Here is a 6000-nt window from a genome sequence, read left to right as displayed (position 1 = left end):
ATTATGATCAGGATGTTTGATATCAGAAATATACAGGATCTTATTTATGGTGATGCTGATCGGATTTAATGGAACCAATTGTATGCAGATCATGCAAAATTTACTTCACTTTGTGGCAGTGCCGGACCACGCTAGCCAGGGCTCATAGACTACGCAGCTGACCACAAAGCCCCACCCTCCCAATGAGCGTGCACATGCGCAAATAACCACGAATAAACACGTGCACTAACAGGTGTGCATGCTTTGACTACAGGGGAGCACAACATAGGCAGTAACTGAGAGGACATGTTTCCAGACTAGGGTTAGGCAGATGCCCCTTTTGCGTCTAGCTTTGCATTAATTGCATAATTCAGGTAAGATTCAATAAGAGTAGGATGCAAAATGGTAGTAAATCTAGATATGATTTGACCAGAGATTTAGATTATTTGTTTGCTAACTTCTACATAGCACCAACATTTCCCCCATTACAAAGGATCAAAGATAAATCACAGTAGGTGCTTTATAAAAATGTTAGGTACATGATAACTAATCTAGATACACAAGGTTTTGTGAGTTTATTACTTATAAACATTATGTGCAAGGTAGTGGAATTATTATGGAATGTGCATTTTTAAGAAGAAATCTTCATAAATCAATGGCTCTTTTAGCAGAGACAGATGAAAAGAACCTCCTTCATCATGCCAACAACAAGGTGTGCTGAAAATAACCAGCTATAAAGTTTCCCTCCAGGGCAGTCAAGGTAAGTCGATCTTTTATCTTTTATTTAAGAAGTGGATCATAGCGTAATCTCACACAGGCCAATTTGGCTATTTATGGTTTCTCTCTTGTAGTTTGGACATGTGTATACATGGTAACCATCTAGTCAGGGCTCTTTATTTCCTTATTGTAGAACAAAACAACCATAATTTACAATGATATAGCAGTGTTTGTGCAACACTGGCATGATCCAAAGGGATTTGTCAATTTATAGAACTGGAAATTAACTTTGTACACATGGTTGGTAATCTGTGAAAGGAATGTATGTAGGCAAATACCCCACTGTAAACTATAATCTAGAGTCTGGGATACTGCACACACACAATAGCTAGATGTCAACTAATATCATGAAATGCTTGCTTGATTGTTCAAGGGTTCCGTAACACCCTTCCAGCTAGCAACAATTCAGCTGCCTTCACCAGATATTTGAACAGACCAAAACAGTCTGATATTCTGTTTACAGTGACCTTAGCAGGCCTGATCTCGCAAGCTGGATATTCAAAGAAATAAACAATAAATTCCAATGTATTTTAACTCTCAGGAAGGGTGGTGAATGATCATTTTATCTGAGAGGAGGGGGGATCTAGGGAGGTCATATTATAAGGCACATGTATCATTTTATCTGACTGTTGAACCAAAGAGGCAACATGTATCTACATAATAACATAGGAAGTTGAAAAAACTCACACGTCCATCAAGTTCAACCTTTGAACTCTATTTTAAACTACCTAACTGCTAGTTTATCCAGACAAAGGCAAAAAATAACCCATCTGAAACCTATCCAATTTGCCTCAGGGGAAAAAATTCCTTCCTGACTCTAAAATGGGGCTGGTCCCTGGATAAACTTGTTCGGGGATGGTTTCTCCACCTTGACATGAATCGCCTCTTTCACGCCTCTTTCACACCAGCGGTCTTCTTTATCCAAGATTTGGATATTGTTATCTTTAAAGGAGTGTCCCTTGTCTTCTAGGTCTAGAAAGACAACAGAGTCTTGCCCTGTAGAGTTCTCCCTCCTATGCTGAGCCATTTGCTTGGAGAGCAGTTGTTTTGTCTCCCCAATGTATAGATCTGTGCACTCCTCACTACACTGGACTCAGTATACCACATTGCTTTGTTTTTCTTTTGGTGTTGGATCCTTTGGGTGTACCAGTTTTTGTCTCAGTGTGTTGCTAGGTTTGAAAAACACAGGGACGTGGTGTTTGTTGAAAATCCTCCTGAGTTTCTCAGACACTCCAGCTACATATGGGATGACTATCTTTCGCCAACTATGAGTCTCCAGGCGGTTATTTCTATTGGTGTTCCTGTTGGGCTTGGTTGCTGCTGTTTTGACAAAGGCCCAGTCTGGGTAGCCAAACGCTTTCAAAGCTCCTCTGAGATGTTTTTGCTCTTTGTCTTTGGACTCATCAGTGTCCTCTCTGTGCTGTTTCTTCTTTACTGCGCTGTAGGTACAAAACGTTTGCATCCTCCTTAGAGTATAGGGTCTGGCTGCCACTGTGTTGCAGACAAAATGCTGAATCCAGTTGGGATCATCTGGTTTGATATAGGCAGCTGGGCTGTAACACCAAAATGTGCAGCTCTGAATCAATAACGAAGTAAATTATTTATCAGCCTGAATCCTGCTGAAGTCAAAATGCTATGGAAGGTGTAGACAGGACCACGTTTACATATAACACACCACTCTGAAATAAAGAAAATAATTGCTGTTAAAACAAAACATTAAAACAATAAAATAAAAACAATAAAATAAAAACCCTAGATGTATCTTTGCTGTCTTTTTTCTATACATTGATCCCACTGCCTGTTAGTGACAATTGCCCTGACTGCACTGATTGAGCTTTTATGTCTGTTATTATGAATAAAAATCCTAAATCTAAGAAATAAACTGGAGTTTTTGAGTGGCATTGCAAAGCCTGACTTCTCAGGACAGTAAAAGAATAAATCTTTTGAGAACCATGGCAGTGTGGATTTCTGGATCCATGCCCGGGCAGACTGGTGTCTGGTGGATGCAGGATACCGGATCCCATCATACCATCTGCTTCTTCAAGCTGTCTGTTTAGGCTTGAGCATATGTTGCTGATCCTGCTTGAACACCATATCCTTCTCTCATCAGGGATTCCAATAATCACAAATCTAGTTATCCTACAAAACAACCATCTATCTTTTTCAGATACAAGGAAAAGTGATCACATATAAACCTTTTTGTAGTTCATGGTATTTAGAGCTAAAGCTCCTTTCAAATTGGCCTAAAGTGTGCCTTATGTATTTAGCATATGGGCCTTTAGGAACTAAAGAAGCAATTAGTGGCATAACTAGTTGTTACTGGACCCTATAGCTAATTCAATTTAGGGCCCCACAACTTTGGTAAGTTGATCTATTCTACCAAGATATATATACAGTATATATATATATATATATATATATATATATATATATATATATATATATATATATATATATATATATATATATATATATATATATATATATATATATTGTAGATAGGTAACAAAAATTACATTATATCTGGTAGTAACCTTTTGAATATTAGATAGCTACACATACAGTACATTAGAGAACATTCTACTTAAAACATGATGCCGGGACATGAAACCCTAGAGACTTCCTATAACAATATATTCCGGATTCCTTCCCACACATTTCAAACAGACACAACTAAAACTCAAGGTAGATTAAAATAAGCAGTGTATTACAAATTACAATACGAAGGCAGAAGCACCAAGGAAGTCTAATTTTCAATATTCTTTGTACCTTATAATCATTTTGTCATCCACCAAAATAAAAAGTGTATTCAAGGGTCCTGTGCAGTTAGGGTAAACATTCAGTATAAGGTTAAACTGTCGCAATACAGTTTAATTGTACTAGCAATATATATCTTATTTACTACACTCCAAAAGACATGCATTCCTCCTAATGTTTATTTAAACAAGATCAAAAGAAAGAGTAAAATGGTCTAAATGGTCTTTTTATTTAAGCCATTTGTCACCTGTTTTGTGTCAAACCACAGTTTCCTAGACATTAGCATACATTTAGAATTGTGCAGAAAAGTAGTCACACATCATTTTGGAGTGGCTTTGATTTATCTCTTGCTTATGAAATGAGGAAGAATAGCCCCTCACAGTGACAACAGTGATAGCAAAATGTATCCGTTACCCTCACTGCACTACCAGTTTAACAATAAAACACAGTAGCCATAAAAGTAATATTGACAAGACAAATTGCAGGTTATGTGTCAGCATGTGCAGTATGACAGACCTCACACTTTGAACTTACTGCAGTAACCTCTGTACCATCAGTGAGAAGCTACTGCAGTTCCCAAAACTAAAACGCCAACCACAAAATTATAGATTATAGACTGGCCCACCAGGGTACCAGATGTCAGTATGTCCTTTTACCAAACCCAGCCTTGTATGCTGATACCATAACTGTATCTGTTTCCTGGGGTGAACAAAGAGGAGACATGTAGAGAGGGATAAATGATAGTCTGCAAATATGCTTGGAGAGCAGTGTAGGTAAGTGAAAATAAGAAAGAAGAAGTAGACCTGTGGAAGTAAGTTTTCTAGTGGGTCCCCAGCACCGCAGTCAACCACTGATTTAAAAAAAAAAAAAAAAAAAAAAAATATATATATATATATGTGTGATAAAAACAGTTATATTAGCAGTAATTTTAAAAAAAATAATAATTGAGGATTAATTAAGCATGTTTGTTGAAGCCCTGTATTAAAGTATTCCAATCTTTCCTGAAACAGTTAACAAGGAGACCACATTCCATTTCTTTAGCCTTTATTTGATTAGACCACAAAGGTAATAGGTCCTACTATAAATGTGACAATGGCTGTTGCTGTGGTGCCAAGTCAGTAGACTGAATACCTTGATGTGCAATATTAATTCAGCACCACTACTCTCTAGTGTCTCTGTATCTATTGGGGGGGGGTTGTAATGGGAAGAACAGGATCTATTACAGATCAAGGCAGCAAATGATGTTCTCTACTCATTTTGCAGGCGTTGTTACGATTATGCTTTGCCACTGCCTGACTCTCAGCTGATGAATCATTAAGTAACAGGTGTGTTAAGAATAAAGAGTAAAAATCTATTAATATCCAGCATCCTTGCCCGATTCAGGAGATGTTCCTTGCTTCATCTGTGACCATACTTTAACCCTGACACCTCCCCCCAGTGACATAGGGCTGTATTATTCAAATCCATAATCTAATTCTGTTTCAAAGATACATTCACTACATGCTACAAAGATAAACTATCTTAAGTAGCTTAAATTCTCATTATTGAAAAATCCAATATCAAATCTCTTAGATGTAAGACTCCATTAATCATTCTTATCGATCCTTTTTCGCCCTTCCCATCTATTATTGTGTATTGTAAATTTAGCTATCCATCCAATTCTGCGCTCATTTTTAATGTATAAATATATTTTTCTAGAACAATAAAATATGTCATTGCAACTAACAGAGCCTATAGTACATCATACTCCTCGGGACATTCCCCTTATTTTATCCCTCTTCTCACTTTTATCCTCTTGGCAAAATGTATGGTTCCATGCCAAAATGCCTCTACCTATTCTTATTTCAGTCGCATTGGGATACTCTTTGGTTACTAATAGTAGTTTAGGCCATCTGGAATCCAGTTTATAGTATTTCCCTGGAACAATCACACAAGTAATTTGTCACTGACCCTGTCCACTCAGACTCTGTAATCCTCTCTTTAGCTTTGTGTTGGTGCCAACTGCCCTACAACCTTCTCCGCTTACCTTGTTAGCTCTTACACCACATAACGCCTATGGCACATATAAAAGTCCTGTATCAATGTGCCTTATGTATTCCTTCCATGTTCCAAATGTGCCCTCTGGGCCCCCAAATTACTTTTGATCGCTCTATATGAATGTCTATGGTAAATTAGTAATTTTTACAATACTTGTTTGAAAACTGCACACAAGTACATTTTTGGATTATTTGGATAAAATGGAGTCTATAGGAGACAGCCTTTCTTTAATTTGGAGCTTGACGGATAATGGGTCTCCAGATAATGGATCCTATATCTGCCATTCAAATTTTTAAAAACGATTTTATTTTTCTCTACAATAATAAAAAATGTAACTGTACTTTGTATTTTATTGATATACTTAATTAGGGTTTAATTAAAGGAAAACTATACCCCCAAAAATATTACCTAAGCAACAGATCATATCAAATTAAGTGGCATGTTAAAGAA

General features: G+C 37.0%; 1 protein-coding gene across 1 annotated transcript in view; it reads left to right on the top strand.

Annotated features, from left to right (window-relative positions):
- Window positions 1–628: 628 nt before the first annotated feature.
- The window catches only part of rims3.S (regulating synaptic membrane exocytosis 3 S homeolog), a 49075-nt gene continuing 43703 nt past the window's right edge, over window positions 629–6000 (top strand). The window contains exon 1 of the mRNA XM_018249575.2: window positions 629–739. The gene's annotated coding sequence lies outside the window, so the exon portion shown is untranslated. The remainder of the gene's footprint in view (window positions 740–6000) is intronic.

The sequence above is a fragment of the Xenopus laevis genome, chromosome 2S, assembly GCF_017654675.1.
Source record: "Xenopus laevis strain J_2021 chromosome 2S, Xenopus_laevis_v10.1, whole genome shotgun sequence".
In the NCBI taxonomy this organism is placed as follows: Eukaryota; Metazoa; Chordata; class Amphibia; order Anura; family Pipidae; genus Xenopus; species Xenopus laevis.
The sequence above is the reverse complement of the archived record's forward strand: the minus strand, read 5'-3'. Positions and strand labels throughout refer to the sequence as shown.